This window comes from Euprymna scolopes, chromosome 17 (genome assembly GCF_053919585.1).
Source record: "Euprymna scolopes isolate OS-2025 chromosome 17, ASM5391958v1, whole genome shotgun sequence".
In the NCBI taxonomy this organism is placed as follows: Eukaryota; Metazoa; Mollusca; class Cephalopoda; order Sepiida; family Sepiolidae; genus Euprymna; species Euprymna scolopes.
In genome coordinates, this window is record NC_136498.1 from 93065988 (window position 1) to 93088309 (window position 22322).

Genomic DNA, 22322 nt, shown 5'->3' on the forward strand with positions numbered 1-22322 from the left:
GTCTGTAAAACAAATTTAAATCAAGCGCTTTGAACTTAACGTAATAAGCATAGAAACAATATATATATATATATATACATATATATATACACACATATATATATATATATATATATATATGTATATATGTGTGTGTGTGTGTGTGTGTGTGTGTGTGTGTGTGTGTGTGTGTGCTGTAGAACGCGCACACGAAGTCTAAGAAATAAAAAAACAACAACAAAAGTACAGACGCTATAATCAACATTCTAGGAAGAATTTTTTATTACGTTAAGATGTTAAAACATATATGTTTGTTGTTCTTGCAGTGTTGCTACCACTGCATTCGTTAATGTGGTTGTGCTTATTATATAAATGTGTACATATAACACATACATGCACGTGTGTGCGTGTGTGTGTTTGCGTGTGTATATACATAAGTGTGCGTTTGTTTCCATTGCACTGTTGCTGTCACTGCTGCATTATTATTCATCGATTATTAATTGCTCAAACAACCACAATTTGTCTCCCACCATTAACGAAGTCAACATATCGCAAGATCGAAACGTATTCTTCTCCCTTTTCTTCGTCTTCGTCTTCTTCTGAAAGACCGCGGACCAATCAGCATCCAATTGTGATAACACCTTTTTTCCCACTGGTCGTGTTATTTTGTGCGTATATGTCTTACTGCTTTGCCGCTCAAAAGGTATCAGCGAGTTGGAGACGCGCCGCCACCGCCGCCGCTACTGCTAGCCTAAGTTGTACAACTATTATAACTTTCCTTTCAAACTGTTATCAAAACACACACACACACACACACACACACACACACACACACACACATATTCAGCGCCGAACCAAAAATCAAGGCATACACAGAAATACATAAAGACAGCCATCACCGGAATTTACCAATATTCGACTATCAGCTCAACTCTTTGGCACTTTTTTTCTTCTTTTCCCTTGTTTGAGAACAGACTCGCAAGAGCTGCTAACAAGCTTTGGTTCTGGCATTAGAACACACACACGCTTTTCTCCGACGTTGCGCAACACATTGCCACACTTAATTTCATCAATGTGACGCCGGCTTGTTGTTAAGAACCGGTCTTTGATTATTCGAAAATCTTCATCTCCACCTTTCTCTCGCGGGATCGCTAGTGTTTCGATGTAGATAATAATTTTAATAATTTACAGATTACAAAAAACAAAAAACAAAAAAAAACCAGCAACAACAAAAAGAATAATCGAAACATTATTTAATTTGTATGAGTTCAAATGCGGTGTTCAATGTATCGTAATCCTAACTCGTGTCGCTTGTTCATCGATTGAACTTCTTCAACACTTTTAACGCTATTTTCACTCAAGTGCTCAAGAGACACCCCTCCCTCATCGTCGTTTCTTTCTTCCACCTGGGTATTTATCTCAAAAACTAGTACCGCACGCGAAACTTTTTACTGCCTCTTCTAACGAAATGGATTATTAGCGACCGTTTGCCCAATTATTATTATTTCTTTTTTGAGCTTTATAAATTTATAAATTGTTTGGAATTTGATTTGCGTAACAGAAGAAAGTAATTTCATTTTTGGAACAACATTCCTTAACACGTGCATCTGCTGGTAAGTAATGTTTTACTCTTTATAATTTGAAGATGTATATGTAAGTAATGTTTTACTCTTATTAATTTGACACGTTCGAACGATTTTTCATCAGAATTGCTGTACATTAATTATTGAAACGTATTTACTGATTAAACCATGTTTTCGAAGGAATTTGTTTTAACTTACAAAACATTAAAGGATGTGACTTCTTGCGTGCAGAGACTTTTGGGATTTGCGTATCTTTGTTCTAACTCAACCAATTCATCAAAGTGGTTCCGTTTACACTCGTGACATTAATGACGTCAATTTAAAGTGCTTCATTGAATCATACGGATTATGAGTTCAATTCCTGGCCCAAGCAATCTTATTTTATATATTTGTTATTTTTAATATTTTTCTTGCGATTAACAAGGATTAATTAAAAATTACCTACAAAAAGTACAATTATTTTTTTTACAAATTAGGTTCGTTAAACTACATAACCGACATTGCCTGGAAGTTTTTTTGTTTTTTTTTAAATTTACGTATTTTTTCTATTTAATATTATTTTGGTATTTCTTCAGAACAGGACCCATATTGACAGAAAGGTTTCCGACTGTGATTTACGGAAAAACCCGGAAATTGCCGAATAGTCAATTAGTCATTCCCCGTTCTAACTTAAAAGTAAGATTAATTAACACCTTCGCTTCCATGTTAAGAATAAATTTAATAATTATCTTCAAATAGGTAAGTGAATCAATTAATTTTAATTTTTATGATGTCGTTTGATTATTAAACCATTATTGGAACTAACTTGTTATTTGCTTAAGTTAATGCTGTTTTAATATAAATTTATTGATAATTCGTATTATTTGGATTCTTCAGACTACCGTTCACATCTTGAATGCTATTTTCACAATGTTTCGGTGGATGTAACCTTCGACTTTCTTCAGATATACCTTGTCGAACTCAAGAATCAGCACAGAATTTTGAACGAAAGCCTTTATTTTATCTACAGAACGAGAGCACGAAAAACTTTGTGAAAACAACAATGAAGATGCAAACACTTATTGGGTGTAAATAGCTTCCAAAACTTTTAATCTTTTAATTAAAGGAAGGTTCGTTAAGAATTTGAAAACTAATTTAAATACTTTAGAATTTTTGTCGAATTTCGAAATGTCACGAAATAATTCATTCTTTTATGAACAAAAATATTAAAATGACTTGTTTATGAAGGAACAAAAATGCATTTGATAATTAAATTATTTTTTTAAAATGGAATATTTAAAAACGTTAGTTTTAGTACGTTAAGCATTTATTTTTATTTCAATAAATATTCGATCAATAGTAGATATGTAAGTTACATAGGGACGGGAAACACATGTAGAAACGATCAGTGGTCACATAACCGTATTAATATAGATATTATTAATCGACCCCGCCGCTTCATGCTTCAGATCACTTTCTAACTCGCATGTTTTTCTCGTCTACCTTTTTCTACTAATTGCGTTTGTCGGAATCGAACCTCAATCCACTTGCAGTGGATGAGAGTAAGAGTGAGAATCTGGCTCACTATATAAATAAATAACAACAATAAGAAAATCGAAAACTTTTCAGAACTTAAATATTAAAATGTTATTTTTCTATGAAGTCATAATTAAATAACACTTAACGATTATTACAGACAATAGTGTTTCATGTTCAAGCAATCATCAGTGTAGAAAGTAACAATTACTGCCAGTCGGGAGATTCGAATCCTGTTACAAAGCCAACCTTTGACTCCATATGCACGCGCGTGCGCACACACACACACGCACACACACACGCACACACACACACACACACACACACACACAAAACTTATCAAGATAAGAAAAAGCTCAACATAATAAAGGAGATCAAAAACCATGATATTAAATGAAAGATGAATAAAAGTTATAACGTCATTATATCATCAGAACAATTAAGAAAAGTTAAGGGGAAATAAAAAACAAAACTTTTAAGGCAATGGTATTTCGAAGATAAAAAGAGGAGAAAGGACAGAATTATGTCAAATGCAAATATAGGAAAAAACTTAATGAAAATTAGAAATGAAATGAGAATAAATGAATAGAATAATGTGGTAAGAAGTAATTAAAGTAGGTACACCATATAAGCGTGAATCGGGCTAGGGTAGTTTATGGACCATGGCCTAAGGAGGGTTTTTTTTTCGTAAATTTCCCCCTTAGCCTTTCCTTATTGTTCTGATGATATAATAAAGTTATAACTTTTATTCCTCATCTTTCATTTAATAAGAATAGTGTGAAACAATACAAAATTTGTCACCTAAAGAAAACAACGCTACAACTTTATTTTAAAATTTTTATTGAAAAAATCAATTCAGGTAACTTGATTATGTAGTAGAGCTGACATCTATTCAATGTAGCCGCAATCACCGCCGAGATGCTGGTCCGGAACTGGAAGCATGCGGGAGCTCAGCGAATACTCGGCGGATGACAGTGATCATTGTGGCTTTAATGTTGTGCGAGGTCATGTTGGTGATGTTCTTGATGAATTATCGAACGAAATAGTCCAGCAGGTTCAGATCGGGGGAGGAGAGAGGCAGCGAGAAAAGCCTACAAAGTCGTAGCACTCCTTCTGAAGCCAAGCCTAAGTCTCTTTGGACTTGTGGGTCGGCACCGAGTCCTGCTGCCACACCCAGGGTCTGCCAGCGGCCACTTGATTGCACCAGGGGATCACTACACGCTGCTGCACATCCAGGTACACCTTGGTGTTGACTTTCAACCTGACTTTGAAGATATGAGGTGGCATGATGTGGCCTTCACTTGAAACCACACCAAAGACCATAACCGTGACCGGAAACTTTGTTTCCATCACCCTTGGAACGTCCCTTTGCAACTCAGCGATGCATTTTGAGGGTGCCGGCAGTGGTCCTATTGTCATAACTTGTATTGGTAGCGAGCATGAGTTGTACAGCAGTGCATCTCCGACATCGCTCGTTGAATATTGTGTCACTTTTAGAAATGATAAAAGACTCCTAGTAGATGGCCTGCACCCCCTCCAAAAAAAAAAAAACCCGGGTTTTATCAAACGAAAATGGAATCATATCGTATTTTCTATGGCGATAATATATATATATATATATATATATATATATATATATATATATACTAGCAAAAGTACCCGTCGTTGACTGGGTTAAAAAACAGCCTACAGAAAATGGATTCTGATTTATGAAAGTATGATACGTTATGAAAAGGTAGGGTTGTATATTTGGGGGTATCAAAACCAAAGCAAAATATGATGAAAATAAAAATAAAATAGATAAGCCCCATAATTTATTATACCATACCTGTTCACACTGAAACACTTATCGCAATATTCTGTGGATCTATATTAAAAAAACCTTGTTAAACTTTGTGACATATTTCCATTATATGGAGGTCAGGTGCGAACGAAACCCCATAATTTTATTATACCATATTTCTTCAAACAAAAACATAATTATCAAAGTATACTTGCACAGATAGATATGAAAAGTCTTTATTAAAGTTTGTCCCTATTTCCATTCCATGGAGGCCAGGCGCGAACGCAGACCCCACAATTTTATTATACCATCCGTATTTAAATTAAAACATACTTATCAAAGTATTATGTACATCTATATCAAAAACACTTGTAAACATTTTTTTTTTAATTTTTTACTTCCATACTTTGTGGACCAGGTGCGAATGCAGACCCCACAATTTTAATTAACCACCGTTCTGCCAGATCAGACATACCCATTCTTGTGTCTCGATATATCTTCTATCATTATATGTAATCAGTTTTTTAAAATAGTCAACCATATAGGAGCCTATTCGTGACCACACACACACACACATTCAGCTTGTAATATATATATATATATATATATATATATATATATATATATATTAATAAATAGTGATGCATAGTGATAAGTAGTAAGATTATATGTCTAAAAATAAAAACAAGTTTAGTCATCCCAAAATCCATATAGTATAAAATTTGAGATCCTTAAACTTATTTTTATTTTTAGTTGTCAACATGGATAAAGTACTTGTAAAATTCAGTTGTACTGTGGAAGAGTGCTTCAGTTCGGACGACATTCAAAATCCCATTGCGAATAACTTGGGGCTTCTACTCAGTCATAGTTGACGGAAGGAGAGTATGCTACCCACCCATAGATTAAATAACAAGTACCATTCTGAAATGCAAATTCATGAGTTCGCCAAGATATAACTCAGACAGGTACCGACCAAAATGCTGTGAAACTAGCACTCAAGATGAGAATAGTCCGAAGAATCCAAATAATATGTGATATTATATGTTTTTTTCTGAGCTGATATTAATCAAAATATAAACATATATTGTCTTTTGTTAATCACAAGTATGTATGAATAAAAATAAAGAATGTAACAACGTTAAAAAACAGTTTATCGTTCATGCGTGATTGAAATAAGTTTTTGAAAACAATATAAAAATGTTCCGGTTCACATGCGGAAGGATTCTATTGTACTGACATTCTAAATGACTACTTTGGTAATGTGTACTCTGTCTAAACCTTTTTGTCAACCAATCACGTTTCTATTTGCGTATAAATTACAAAACAAAACGCCATAACTTTTTAATAGTATGGACATAAGTGATACATAAAAAGAAGGGTCACCAGTTAGCAAGTTCTAACTAAAACAGAGTTTTGTAAATTAAAAATTAAGACAAACGAAATTTTATAACAAAATACTTTTATATCTAAAATTTTATAAGAATATAAAAGTTAACTCAGTAAGTGTTCACTTATACAAACTCGTGTTGAAATCTGAAATAAAGAGGAGTAAGGCTTTTATGCTAATATGTTCATAGTGTGAATAATATTTGCTTTTGTTAGTTTGAAGAGATCAAGGGGCTCCTTCCTGGGGCTATCACTTGATTCTATTATATTTTATATTTATATCCGATGGCTCTTTTAAGAATAAACACTGTTCCCTTTATGGCTGCTATCTGTATTTCCTTACAGCTTGGTTTTCCAGGGATTGCTTCTAAGTATTTTTGAAGGTTCTTTTTTATTAGGCCAGTTGCTTCTGTCACAACTGGTATAATGTTTATTTCTTTCAGAGATCATGTTGTTTTTAGATCATTTTTTTAGGTCCTGATATTTTGTTATCTTTTCCTGTTCTGCTCTATTAAGGCCAAAGTCGTTTGGGACTGTGACATCGATAATGAGTGCACTTCTTTCGGGCTTGTTCCATATTACTATATATCTGGCTTGATAGCCTTGTCTTTTATGTATCTGTCTGCCTGTATGTTTTTGTCGTAGAACACTGTCACTTTTCCATTTGATGTTATCGGTGGTGGTTCATGTTCTCAGATGTTCGACGACCTATCTAGTTGCATCTCTCCACAGATCTTCCAATGTAAGTATCTACATACTTTGTTGTGGCGAGCAGATGTAATGACCATTTGTAGCGTGACACTGTCTGTGTCTATTTACATGATTCTTGTTAATATGTATAGAAATGTGCGCGAGCTGATGACATTTATACGCAAGTCGTTGAAGATTCCTTTGCGACTTGCCTCCTCCGAGAGGGGTCACGAATATACGTTCTTGAGTCGATCAGATGTGCCGGGTTAAATCTCTTTTGGCTGTTTATTTTCTAGTTTTATATGCGTTTTTAAGTCCCTGTTAATTGGACACAGATTTGTTACTTTTAGAGCTTACCACAATTTTTATTGGTTGAAAATATTTTGAGTTAACACGTTCCTGTGAAAACTTACTTGCTTTTAGAAGTGGAGAGGAGAAATGCGATTTTGACCAAAGTTAACATCTTACACAGCATAACACCTCAAGTGCATTTTTATCACACAAGCTGAAAGGCCCAACATATAAAATCAACAGTATGTTCTTTGATAGGGATGCGTTCGAAATGAATATTTCTGTTTAAAGCAATATTTCACAATGGTGCTTGACTTTTTATTTTAAAATTCAAATTCAAGCCATTATCATTGCAAAAACAATAGAGCTAGGCATATAAAATCAACAGTAGATTTTTTTATGTCAAGGGCGCGTTCAAAATGAATATTTCTGTTTAGAGCACAATTGAAGCATGATACTTGACTTTTGCATTTTAATGCAAGCCATCATAATACAAATTTATAAAACCAACAGTAGGTTCTCTACAGTGCAATGTAGGCTACAGTGTATTGTGAAATTAGTCATTACGAGAGGCATGTGAGGCTTCCCACAGGTTCATCATGATGGGTCTCCAATTAGAGTAATCAATCAATCGATTGGATTGAAAAATGGATTATTTCATCGATTTCGATGACAAAAACATGGGAGTATGAAATATTCGCTGATCATTCAATCCCAGGCAACGTTGGATCACCATGCTAGTTTACTATAAAAAAGAAAGCAAAGAATAATCACGTGTGCAAATTTAACTTTATGAGTAAAGGAGAGGCTTAATCTCAATATCTAATTCAAAATTTTAATATAAACACGAAACTATTTCTTTATTATTAGAAAAAGAATACAAAGAGAGTTTTGTCTCTTTCTTAACGCTTAGTTTCGTTTTAATGATTTCAAATCATGAACAGAAATGAAATTGAGAAGCGATAGCGTGCGGTGAACCCAGTTATTATTTTATATAAGCGTGTGAAGTTTCCGTTAGAAGTGGCTTTTGGGAGTTAGTCATATGTTGGCCAGATTTTTTCTTTTGGTGGCAATCTTAAATTTTAACGGTTACTTCATATGCTTATGTCAAATATTAAATTGCTTTAACACAAAAATGTCGTAAATGAGTACGTAAGCAAATGTTGACAGTTTGGATTAATTTCATATCAATATTAAACAAAACCAACCTTTTCTGTCGTCAGGAGTTTTGTTTCCATTATTGTTGTTTGACTGTTTCGTGGACTTATTTTCTTGTGTCTTAGGCACCGATGTATCATTATCGCTTACACGGGTCTCTTGTAACTTTTGTAACCGTGGAAGGGTTTTTCTCCAGCCACGATAGTTACATTCCCCTTCATGAAAGGGTCATATTTAAGGGTCTCATTCGATCACATCGTATTCCTCAATTGTCGAGGTTTGTAACTTTATAGGGTTTCAACATTTATACATTCGGTATTTTAATTCGATGTTTTTTTTTATATTAGTTTCATTCAAAGGGAGTAATATATTAAAGAGCGTTCACTTTTAGTTCATATTTTATATGCTCATCACGGATACTTTTTGTAAAAGACTTACAATGAACACAATTTTTAGATTATTTGGACTGTTATTCTTATCGGTAATTTAACAGAAGCCAACAAACAACTATACGAAAAATAAAAATATACAAGAAATAAATGTTATCGTAGCCAATAAAAGTTAATTTTATATCAATATCTGGCTCAGTTGTTTTGGTTTTCAAGTAGTTTTTATTTAATCTCAAAAATCCATGCTTTCTTCCCCATAAGTTTAACTCCTGCGGATAAAACAACCAGCAGAATAAAGAGAAAAACAAAGAAAAATTGGCACAAGTTCTAACCAGAAGTATTTTCTGTCGTTATTTTCGGAATAATAATTTTTCGACTTTTAAAACTTTTTCAAAAGATATAATTATAATTTAACCTTTCCAAATAAAGTTATCGAACCCCTCTCCAAAATAATCTTGTATTTCAAATATCAATAATTATATTTTCTAAAGTTATAAAAATACATTCCATAAACGAAATTTTATATTGTATTTATATGAAACTTTATTAGTTTAAAATATATTTTTTTCTATTTTATTAGTAAATCGAAAAAAAAAAAAAAATGGAATATTGTTATATAGTAATTTTAAAAATTTTAATTCAATTCAATAAATGTTTCTTTTTATGTTACTACGTTTTTACTGAACTTGTTTTGAATTACGATAAAATTTCGACTTGAAAAATCAGTAAATCTTTAATTGTTCTATATTTTTTCTACCATAACTCTTCTGAAAGTGAAAACAATAAGAGATTGCTTTCGGTTAGTGTTGTGGAGACACCCACTAATTAACATAGGCGGTGAGTGAGATATATAAAGGTATCAATCACCAATACCGGGAGAGTTCGGCAACGACCGCCAAATAGGCAAGACGCCTATGTTGCCTCCAGTAAGATATGCAACACGCCACCTGCCAGGATATCTCCAACTGAAGTATATCTGAAGACATGTAAATATGTATATAACTTTTCTTCCTAATATATTATTGTATACCTTTACTTTCCGTGTTCTTGTTAATTATTTGCGCAGACAACAATGGCGACGGGAATTCGAAAAAAGACTTACGCAGGATAAAATCCACTACTAAACTCAACAGTGGTGTACGAAAAAATCTACTGTTGAACACAACAGTAACATCGAGGATTTTGAAAAAGATTTACTCGAGAATTCACTGTTGGACACAGCAACAGTACTAGAAAAATAATTTATGCGGAAAGTTATCAAGGAAGAATGGGCACAACAACACTAAGCCTAAACTTACACAAAGTTAATTTCCTCTATTTAAACAACTTCGTCATCTTAAACACAGTTTAATCGAGGAAATCCTTTAAATATTAGCAACCATAAGGTCCAACCGTTGGGTTTAGTTTCCATCAATCGGAAGAAAAACCTTCTGGCCCCAAACTTCTCGTGTGTCTGATAATAGGGGTGGATAAATCGGGCCCCAAAAAGTTACACAACGTATAGGTAATTCCATCATTAACAACGGAAGCGCCGCTTTTATCGCCTTAATTCCCATTTCCCTCTGGGTCACCACCATCCAAATTCCATCTAAAATACTAACAATTGTCAGAACTTTCATCTGAAAACTCTTTCTTATTCTTATTTTTTATGAATAGGCCAAGCACACACAGTTCGAGGCTCGCTATTACATATGTTGGACTCACCGACACGCATCTCTCCAGCGGATCCGTCCTGCACTGATTTGCTTCCTTTCTGGCCAGTAGCATAATTTCAGTTTAAGGCTAGAAATCGACAAATTCATAATCTGATAAATCTCAAGTATGCTGCTCTGATTCAACAATAGAACAGACTCCAAAACAAAAAGCTTATTTTGTTCCAGCAAAAAAAAAAAGCGCTATAAGACCATAAATGTAGTCTTTTACAGTCTCAAGTCATGAGCTATTTAGTCTGTATATTAAGCAGGGTCTCCCACAGTCCTTCGGGAGTCGTTATGCTCGGTGACAAGTGCCCCAATGACAGTTGCACCTTTGACATGATCCACTAAGACTACAAAAACCTATCCAGTTCGGCTTACTTTGTTTAGATAGAGTGGGTTGGACAAAGTGGATATTGTTAGAGGTCGGTCAGCTCGCACAAATGTCGAGTCTTTATGGGGTTGTGTTCTCGCAATATTCCCGGGGATGAATACAAAATTCCTCTCCATGCGCGAGATGGCACTACAGTTATCCCGATATTATGCAACTGTTGATAGAGCAGCAATACTTATCGCTATTTAAAAGTTAAGGCCCCTGTACTACGAATAAAAAATATCAACTAGAGTACCAGTTTAATATGTGCTCTCAACTTGCTAGAAGTTGAACGATTAATACTAGTGTGAAACTAAGTGACCAGAAAGTATCCCTAAATTGCCCAAATAGAGAGCAATAGGTGATGAGGGTTCATTGACCTAGTCAGAAAACAAGGCTAAATACCTGTGTCTTTGAAATGTTCCTGTGAAGGTACATTTGCAAGTTGCTAAAAGACAAAAAGAAACGTAAAAACCGGCCATAGGAAAAGTCTATCCTCTTAAACAGTTATAGGTTTGAAAACCGAACATTTTTTTAGTGTCTAGCTCTAGAAAGGTTATCGATCAGGACTAAGAATGCTCCCCCCCCCCCAGTTAAAAAATTATGGTGTTATTGCAAGTTCGAGCAAGTGCCCCTTCTTAAATAGTAAAGTTTATAAAAATAACATGTTTATGTTACTCCCTGTAGTGGCGGGAATATATATTCACAAAAATTCATAATGATCGGTTTATAAAACAAACTGTAAAACACACACACACATATACATACACTCGCTAAATGTTAACATTCACAATGAATAATGTGCACACATTACTATATACACTGTATACCCCAACATTTATAACGATCTGTTCATAGTTTAGGAGATTAAAAATTGTTTATGGTGGGTGCACTTTTAGGTAAGCGCAACCCTATAATAGTAAATTTTACAAAAAATATATGTGCCTAAATTACTCACCGGGTTAATATTGGTTCATATAAAAAATGAGACAAGATAATGCATCCCCTAAATGTTAGCAATTACAAAATGTAATAATCCCATATACATTCCAAAGTTCATAATAACCCGTTGATTATTTTAGACTAGCGGTGGTGGGCGCCCTGCTTTTACCGGTTGTAAAATACGCTTAAATATGATATTTAAATTTGTTCAGATTTTATATATATTATTATAGTCATGATTTCAAAAGTAAAAGACAAAGTATTTGAATGCCATAAGTTAGAATCAAAACCGAAAGCAAAAATGTAGCATTCAAAGCTGGTGACGTTACCACTGTAGCAATGTGATACGCATATGAACTGATTAAAAATAAACTAAGAGGAATGTGCAAAATGTATAACGATTTTTATAAATTTTAACCCCTTAAAACTATATATTAGATATATAGCCTTTTATATATTACATGTAAAATACGCTTAAATATATTTTAATTCATCAACTTTCATATTATAGAATAAATTATCTCTTGATTATTAAAAAAAATGGTTTTAGTGCCATCAGCTGGAATCGAAACCAAAAAATTCAGCGCTTCATCCTTAGTCGTTATTTAGCAGTTCAGCCTTCATTGTTATCGTCTAAATTATCGCCAGATCGACAAAAAAAAAAAACAAACAAAAAAAAAAAAAACTAATTAAGCAACTTCAGAAGTTAGTCGATTTATTTCTGCCAATGTCAACTTTTCTTAATTTTTACCCATTAGCAGATATTTTTACAGTCTAAAAACCAATTAGAAAGTGTCATCGAGATTCAAAAATATATCAAATTACTGTAGACCAAGTATTCAGAGAGGAATTTGGTAGACGTTACACACACACACACACACACACACACACACACACACACACACACACACACACTATGTTCGTGTGCTAGAATTTTGAATTCAAAATTCTCTGCAATTATGCACAAACTGTGCATAAAAATAATAGTTAAATAAAACTAATCGTTTAATAAGAAACCATAAAAAAATGAATAATTCTTGAATGCCTGTATTCTTAAGGAAGGTTCAAATTAGTTAAGCTTCGTGAAGTCGTTTGCATATTCATGTCCGAGTATATTAAGTTAGTTTTAATTTTATATCAAAATCAGAGCGAGAAAAAAAAAACTCAACTTCATAGGTATAATATATATATATATATATATATATATATATAAACACGATTATATTTTTATAAATACACATTAAAAATTATTTCTATACCCACATACACTAGTGCTTCATGCGTACGCAATCATCAGTATAGAAAGTTGCAATTACTCCAGTTGGCAGATTTAAACCTAGTAAAAAGTTAACCTTGACTCTAGAGGCTAGCATTTTACCCCCAGGTTACCAGCAATTACCAGATGAATTAAAGCAACCTTAGTAATCATAAATGCATGTCAGAGGACATGCATAGCAAACAATCAGACAGTATTTAACATGAGGAAATCAAGTCGGAACTTTGTAACTATAGAAATTAACTCCATGTGTGGATTGACATGCTGTTTTTATTGAACAAAAATCTTCGTAAATGATTGCTTACATGATTAGAATCATCATTGTTGTTTTCTTTGTAAGTATGAATGAACTCGCGTTTATTGTTTTAACAGGCAGCTCTGTTTCTTTAAGATAAAAGAAAAGGTCATAGCCAAATAGTAATTCGGCGTAGTACCGTTGTTGTATTTTCTCAAGCACTCCGCCCTCTTAGCCTATATGGCAAGGATATTTTAAAGCGTGTCTAAAAATAAAATAAAAAAATTGAAATCTAACACAAACTTATATAAATTTTTCTTTTAACGAAAACAGAACTGCCAATGAAAAATATATGCCTGTAGTTCGTTGTGTTATTCTCGCTTTTTTTTTTGGGGGGGGCAATCAATTTGTGTGTAGAATTGATTAGAAAACGAGCAGTTAAATACCTAATATCTTAATGTATTAGATTAAAATAATGAAATGCATTTTGATATTTTACTATTCACTAAAATAACTATATTAAAATGTACTTTTCAGACTCTTAATGTACACATACGTCTTATCAATGTTTAGATGCAAGATTAGATTTTTGTCTTGAAATAGTAATGTAAAGCTTATAGAAAAAGGCAGATTATTAATTTATCAAGAAGAGATTTAGACTTCAAGAGAACTAAAGTTACTTTATGATTGTTTGGATTTAATTCTACATAAAAATAATGCATTTGGGTTTTCATTATTTGTAAGAATCTCAGCACTTTCATTAGTTAATCAACATAATTGATTATCCAATGGTGTTGCTTTCATCTTTTCAAATCAATTGAACCTTCAAAAACTAAAATGTAGCTGGCGCACATAACTGAGGAAATTTTAGTAAAAACAAAACAAATTGCATTTTTAGTCGATTTTATTATTTTAGTATTTAGCCTCATTCGATATTTTTTGATTTAGTCATGTTTAGGAGATTACGTCCTCCCATTTAATTAGCATTTGGTAGAATAGCCATCCTATTCAGTGAAATAATAGATGCAAAGTTTTTGCTAAGATGATTAAACTACGAATCTAATTTTCGTATCAAATGAAATCTAACGTGTTTAAAATCAAATACGAAAAAATGTTAATTCAGTAAATAAATGAATATTTTTCAGTTTATTAATTATTTGAAACTAGCAGTAATTGTGTCAGCGTTGCCCGTTGGAAGTCTGACAAAGCCAGAACAGATTCGATAAAGAATAGTGGGTACTGGCAGCTGTGGCCAAGGCTTCCACTGTCTAGCATTATCTGGCTTTCATTGCTAGTTGTTAGCACTGGTAGTTACTGACGATTAGTGATGGTGTTAGGGCGATTACTTGCGGGTACTTGCTGCCTTTGCTACTAGCAATCACTGGCGGCCATGGAGGTTAGTTCTGTGTTTAGGTGGTTACTTGCGTTTACAGAATGACACTGGATGCCCTTACAACTGTCACTGTCGGTTCCCGGCGTTCACTGTCGGTCATGATCAGTATTACCCTCCATTGGACTGCTTCGAAATGAAATAGTCTTCAATGGTGAGCACTGGTGGTCATTGGTGTTTTGAGGCGGTTACTTGCGTTTACTGGCGAACAGTGGCTTCCTCTACAATTGTCATTGTAGATCATTATTATTAACTAGTGTCGAATCCTATAGAACTGTTTTGAATTGAAATCGCCTATATTCAATTGTGCACTGTCATTCATTGGAGGTACTGTAATCCAGTGGCGGGCGATTATGACTGATTGACGGTAACTTAATCAGTGGTCTTTCAGGTGATTACTGTCACTGCTTGACAGGAGCGGCAAATCCCCCGAATTATCGAGCACTGTCATCGAGTTTTGGGCCTAGTCATCCATGGTGATCATTGCTATGTTAAGATGGTTACTCTCACTTAATATCACTGGTAGGCATTGGCGCGTACTGGCAGGCACTACTGTTTTGCTGCGGTTTTATGAAGAATACTGACTGTTCTATTTTTAGCTATGATGTTCAAGTGAACTTTAGTTTTATTTATGCATTAAATTGTTAGTTGAAAATACATAGTTACAAAGAACTCTTACCGCATATATTAATGATATTCTAAAAAATAACACTATTTTTAGCTTGGTCCATATTTTGCATAGTTATTTGTTAACTGATAAACGTATGAATGTAACACATACGAAGAATATATAATATGTACCATATCTGAAATAATTTTAGTAATTAAAAAAGGATGTTCAAATTTTGAAACTTGGAAATGTGATGTCACTTGATAGCAGCAGGAACTGGCTAAATTTGGCGAGTACTGGCGGGCAAATCGCGTGGACACTTTCCCCTAGTGGTGGGCTTCGTCATTGTAAAGTGTCGGCAAGTTGACGTATATCTGAAAGCATACTCGTTGCCGTGAATGTCTTTAAGTAGCCCGCTCTCGCACCTCATGTAAGCAGGTGAGTCTACTTCTATGGGGGTGTGATGCCAAGACCACTTCGGTCTTGTAACTGGGCGTCTTGGGTTCGATTCCACCTCTACACGCCCTCCCCCTTCCGGGACCACAAGATACTCGCGTTGTGGTCCAATGTTTTGAGGTTCTGGAGTAGTCGTGCGATGTGCCCCATGTCTGTGGGGATAGGTTCCTGGATGGTCGCGTCACCCTTTTGCTATGACGCATGGGTTCTTCTCAACCCCCATCATCCCAGGCGATGCTATGTCATCCTCCATCTGTTCTGGCAGAGTATCGGATGTTTCGGGCTGGTGTTGATCCGTAATGAACCATTTTCCCGGTATTTCGGGCCCTGTGAGGTTGTCTATGGTATCCAATATTCCTGGGGGCTCCTCAGGTATTGAGTGACAAGGGCTATCTACCATGGGGTTTATTCTTCAGAGGAATCTGCGATTGCGACGGGTTACCCGGTTACTTCCATCAGTGCGTACATTATATTGCCGGTTATTCAACGTTTCTACCACCCTTCTCGTCTTTGCCCATCGATGCGGGTGTGGACCAACTTGGTTTTGTCAGTTTGGCTTCACCTCTTTTATTTGTTCATCTTGACAAATCATCCTTTTTGTATATTTGGGTGGTGAGAGTTCTGGATTCTTCTCCGACCATTCCCGCTGTAGATCTGTTGCTGGACCCCCTCGCATCGGTTTTCGGCAGACCCTTTTTAAATGTCCGGTCTAGCCACAATTATGACAAGTCATCTTTACTGCTGGGCAGCCCCTCGTCCTTTTGAGCCATCAGGGTCTGAGCTCTTCCCACACCATTTACAGGGTTCAGTGTCTCTCGGGGTTAATACGGTCTGGTTCTCCAGAGGCCGCTGCCTACGGCCTGTCCTGCATGCTCGTTGCAGTGGAAATGGGGGATAGACTTGTCCGTGGTCTCTAGGCTGACAAGCCTGTTGAATTTTTCTTCCAGTGTCGTATTGCCATCCCTGTCAAAGTAGCTGACTTTCCGACCGCATCCTGTTCGGTTCGGACAAGTCACTGAAAAGTCGCAGAATTTTGCGACTGATCGAAGTTGTGCCACGAAGTCCGTAACCGATTCCCCCTACTTCTGTCTTACGGGGTGGAATTCTTGCCAGTAGACTTTTTGTAGGCTTCTGACGGCTAGGAGCTTTATGTGTCGTAACAGCTGTTTTTCCGTGACGGAGTTCAGTATTCTGTTCCTACCATGTCGGACAACAGCCTGTTCACTTCTGGGGAACAGGCCATTCTCAGCTAGTTTCTTAACGCTGTTGGCCTCGACAACCCACATCTCATTGTATCTATTCCAGGAGTCAATGAATATCGCCCAGTCAGCATTACTTGAGTTCGGTTCTATAGTAGGTTTGTTGGGTCTCCTTGTAAGTGGCTTGCTGGACTGTTCTCCATCTCTTCGCAGGGCGATGTTCTCTTACTGTAGCTCGAGGATCCGTTGAAATAATGCTGTGTTTGTTCATCCATATTCCAACGTTGTTTGCAGCAGGTTTCCTATATCGACGACGCCATGGAAAGTGTCGGCAAGATGACGTATATTTAAAAGCACACTTGTTGCCGTGAATGTCTTATTTAAGTAGCACGCTCTCACCTCTCATGCAAGCAGCCGAGTCTACTTCTGTAGGGGTGTGACGCCAAGACCACTCCGGTCTTGTAACTAGGCGTCTTGGGTTCGATTCCACCTCTACAGTCATCCATGGTGGCCATCGATCTTTTTAGGTGGTTACTGTCATTTCATGGCAATGGTGAGCTCTGATCTTCAAGTTAAATTTAACTTTATACGGTATTGTTTGTGCATTAAAAGGTTAGATATTAGATTGCATTTGAGTTTTCATTATTTGTAAAAAAAAAAAACTCAGAACTTTCATTGGTTAATCAATTATAATAAAATAAAAATAATAAAAAAATGTTTATTATTTTACAAACTAAAACAGAAGTAGTTAACCAGTTAATGAAGTTCGAAGTTGATTCTTTGAAAAGAAGGCAGTGCACGCTAAAAATAGATAAGAAAAACTGAAATCAGATAAATTCAAATTCATTCATTGTCTCCGCTAGGTTCTTCTGACCATTGCATTATAAAAATAAAACAATGCATAACAAAACTTTAAATATCCCTCTCTATCGAACAGTGAATCGATACTCAATGGCGGCCTGGGTCAGTTTCCGAACGTTCATATCGAAACTACCTTTGCGCCACATGTTTTAAAAAAATATAGAAAACTTGTAAGAAATTTCAACAGAAACTGAACAGCCAGCCTTGGTAACCCCTGAATATGCAGCCGCCATTGCTTATAAGAACCACTACTTCAATTCAAATTCCATAATTTTGGTATTTGAATTCTTTAATTCTGACTGATTGATAATTATACGTTTTCAATAACCGCATTCAATTTAAACGCACACACATTCGAACACTTCCAGCAAACAAGCAAGTAAAGTTAATACGTTGATATTTTCAATTTCTATTTCTCTTAAGTATTATTGTAAATGATTGTAAATAATAAAAATAAATTGTAAATGATTGTAAATAATAAAAATAAATTGTAAATGATTGTAAATAATAAAAATAAATTGTAAACGATTGTAAATAATAAAAATAAATTGTAAATGATTGTAAATAATAAAAATAAATTGTAAATGATTGTAAATAATAAAAATAAATTGTAAATGATTGTAAATAATAAAAATAAATTGTAAATGATTGTAAATAATAAAAATAAATTGTAAATGATTGTAAATAATAAAAATAAATTGTAAATGATTGTAAATAATAAAAATAAATTGTAAACGATTGTAAATAATAAAAATAAATTGTAAATGATTGTAAATAATAAAAATAAATTGTAAACGATTGTAAATAATAATAATAAATTGTAAATGATTGTAAATAATAAAAATAAATTGTAAATGATTGCAAATAATAAAAAATAAATTGTAAACGATTGTAAATAATAAAAATAAATTATAAATGATTGTAAATAATAAAAATAAATTGTGAATGATTGTAAATAATAAAAATAAATTGTAAATGATTGTAAATAATAAAAATAAATTGTAAATGATTGTAAATAATAAAAATAAATTGTAAACGATTGTAAATAATAAAAATAAATTGTAAATGATTGTAAATAATAAAAATAAATTGTAAATGATTGTAAATAATAAAAATAAATTGTAAATGATTGTAAATAATAAAAATAAATTGTAAATGATTGTAAATAATAAAAATAAATTGTAAATGATTGTAAATAAAAAAAATAAATTGTAAACGATTGTAAATAATAATAATAAATTGTAAATGATTGTAAATAATAAAAATAAATTGTAAACGATTGTAAATAATAAAAATAAATTGTAAATGATTGTACATAATAAAAATAAATTATAAACGATTGTAAATAATAAAAATAAATTGTAAATGATTGTAAATAATAAAAATAAATTGTAAATGATTGTAAATAATAAAAATAAATTGTAAATGATTGTAAATAATAAAAATAAATTGTAAATGATTGTAAATAATAAAAATAAATTGTAAATGATTGTAAATAATAAAAATAAATTGTAAACGATTGTAAATAATAAAAATAAATTGTAAATGATTGTAAATAATAAAAATAAATTGTAAACGATTGTAAATAATAATAATAAATTGTAAATGATTGTAAATAATAAAAATAAATTGTAAATGATTGCAAATAATAAAAAATAAATTGTAAACGATTGTAAATAATAAAAATAAATTATAAATGATTGTAAATAATAAAAATAAATTGTGAATGATTGTAAATAATAAAAATAAATTGTAAATGATTGTAAATAATAAAAATAAATTGTAAATGATTGTAAATAATAAAAATAAATTGTAAACGATTGTAAATAATAAAAATAAATTGTAAATGATTGTAAATAATAAAAATAAATTGTAAATGATTGTAAATAATAAAAATAAATTGTAAATGATTGTAAATAATAAAAATAAATTGTAAATGATTGTAAATAATAAAAATAAATTGTGAATGATTGTAAATAATAAAAATAAATTGTAAACGATTGTAAATAATAATAATAAATTGTAAATGATTGTAAATAATAAAAATAAATTGTAAACGATTGTAAATAATAAAAATAAATTGTAAATGATTGTACATAATAAAAATAAATTATAAACGATTGTAAATAATAAAAATAAATTATAAATGGTTGTAAATAATAAAAATAAATTGTAAATGATTGTAAATAATAAAAAATAAATTGTAAATGATTGTAAATAATAAAAATAAATTGTAAATGATTGTAAATAATAAAAATAAATTGTAAATGATTGTAAATAATAAAAATAAATTGTAAATGATTGTAAATAATAAAAATAAATTGTAAATGATTGTAAATAATAAAAATAAATTGTAAATGATTGTAAATAATAAAAATAAATTGTAAATGATTGTAAATAATAAAAATAAATTGTAAATGATTGTAAATAATAAAAATAAATTGTAAACGATTGTAAATTATAAAAATAAATTGTGAATGATTGTAAATAATAAAAATAAATTGTAAATGATTGTAAATAATAAAAATAAATTGTAAATGATTGTAAATAATAAAAATAAATTGTAAATGATTGTAAACAATAAAAATAAATTGTAAATGATTGTAAATCATAAAAATAAATTGTAAATGATTGTAAATAATAAAAATAAATTGTAAATGATTGTAAATAATAAAAAATAAATTGTAAATGATTGTAAATAATAAAAATAAATTGTAAATGATTGTAAATAATAAAAATAAATTCTAAACGATTGTAAATAATAAAAATAAATTGTAAACGATTGTAAACAATAAAAATAAATTGCGAATGATTGTAAATAATAAAAAATAAATTGTAAATGATTGTAAATAATAAAAATAAATTGTAAATGATTGTAAATAATAAAAATAAATTGTAAATGATTGTAAATAATAAAAATAAATTGTAAATGATTGTAAATAATAAAAATAAATTGTAAATGATTGCTATAATACAAATATTTCAAATTTATTTAATTACGCAGCTAACACGACAAAACTGTCACACACAACGATAGGCAATGATCCACCTATCTATCTATTTATTTATCTAGCTAGCTAGCTAAAAGTTACTTAGGTTATTTATAAGTCTACATAAACAATTATAAATTGTACTTGCGATTACTTATTTCCACCAATAAACCTGCACATTTCCATAATTTGCCTTAACTTAATCCTTTGTCGATAACTGCACGAAGTTACACGAGCAACGGCGAACAAGCCAAAGATGGACGCGGAACGCGAGGGAAACTGATGTCGAAAAGGATATGAAGCAGCGATGAAGAAATCGAGGAAACAAACGACAACGCGACGAGAAGGAAGAAAAAAACAACGTCATATACTTTGTCGATAGGGATAAAGAAAAAAAAGGCAAAACGCAACACACGGAGAAACACAATTTATAAAAGGCGTATAGGAAAAACGTGATGGTGAGAATGTATTAAGCTGCAAAAAATTGAATTAAATTTGGAAAATCATTGTTGTTCATCCGCGACTTCAGTTTCTTGGAGATGTGAACTAAAAAAACAAAACAAATATTATCAGCATTTGTTCAAACATGAAGATTAAATAAAACTAGTTATAAATCTCTATTATGCGGAAGGTAGCCGGGCCTTTATTGATGCACAATAATTCATGTATGCTCCGTTTGATTATATCTGCCATTGCAGACTCTTCATGCCACATTTTTTTTTTTACTAGGTAGGGGGAGAGTCGCTTATCAAGATCCAAAGGCCACTCGATGATAATTAATGAGTGTCAGGTGGATGGTCAGGTTTCACTGTAATGATCGGTAATGGTGGAATTTGAGATAGGGATTAATTATTTAAAAGGACGCTTGATAAGAACTTACTTACATTAGACTTGAAAATGACCATGTTATAGCCACCTACGATTTTGTGTTCCACAGACGGAAGATTCTCGGAAGGAAACTTTGCTCATGGAATTTTCGTTTAATTTTAGACACAGATACAAAGGGACATTTTTACCATACCAGTTGTTGTAACTATTTGCATAATCGTCTTGCCAACCTAATAATTAACCGCTCATCATGAATTCTAGAACACAGATGTTAAGCGTAGAATGCCAAATACGGGTTATATTTAGTTTAATTAAATGTTATACAAAAGGGCCTCTGATTTCTGTGAAAGTTTAACAATGTCTTAAACACTCACAAAAATATTCTGCAAATTTCAGTTTCTTTGGAGTATTTTAAAGGGTTATTATCTAAATATATATCCCAACTTATCTATCATGGGGGAGGGGATATCAAAAGAAACTTGTGTTAACTTTTCTCTCTAATCTTCTTTAAATAATTTATTAATTTAGTATGTAGAGGACTAGGATATATAAATCCTAATCCCGTTACAAAAGAAAAATAATGAAACGAATGGAATTGAAGGAAACAAAAACTCAATTGATGGATAAGATAATCGTGTCGTTTATTTACTGTTGAAAGAATGAATGTTTTAGATATAACACGTGTTCATGTCCG

The 22322-nt window shown here is 32.3% G+C and overlaps 1 protein-coding gene across 1 annotated transcript in view; it reads left to right on the top strand.

Moving 5' to 3' along the window:
- Positions 1-800: 800 nt before the first annotated feature.
- LOC145296845 (G-protein coupled receptor 157-like) overlaps positions 801-22322 on the top strand; it is a 375495-nt gene continuing 353973 nt past the window's right edge. Inside the window, exon 1 of the mRNA XM_080142968.1 lies at positions 801-1592. The gene's annotated coding sequence lies outside the window, so the exon portion shown is untranslated. The remainder of the gene's footprint in view (positions 1593-22322) is intronic.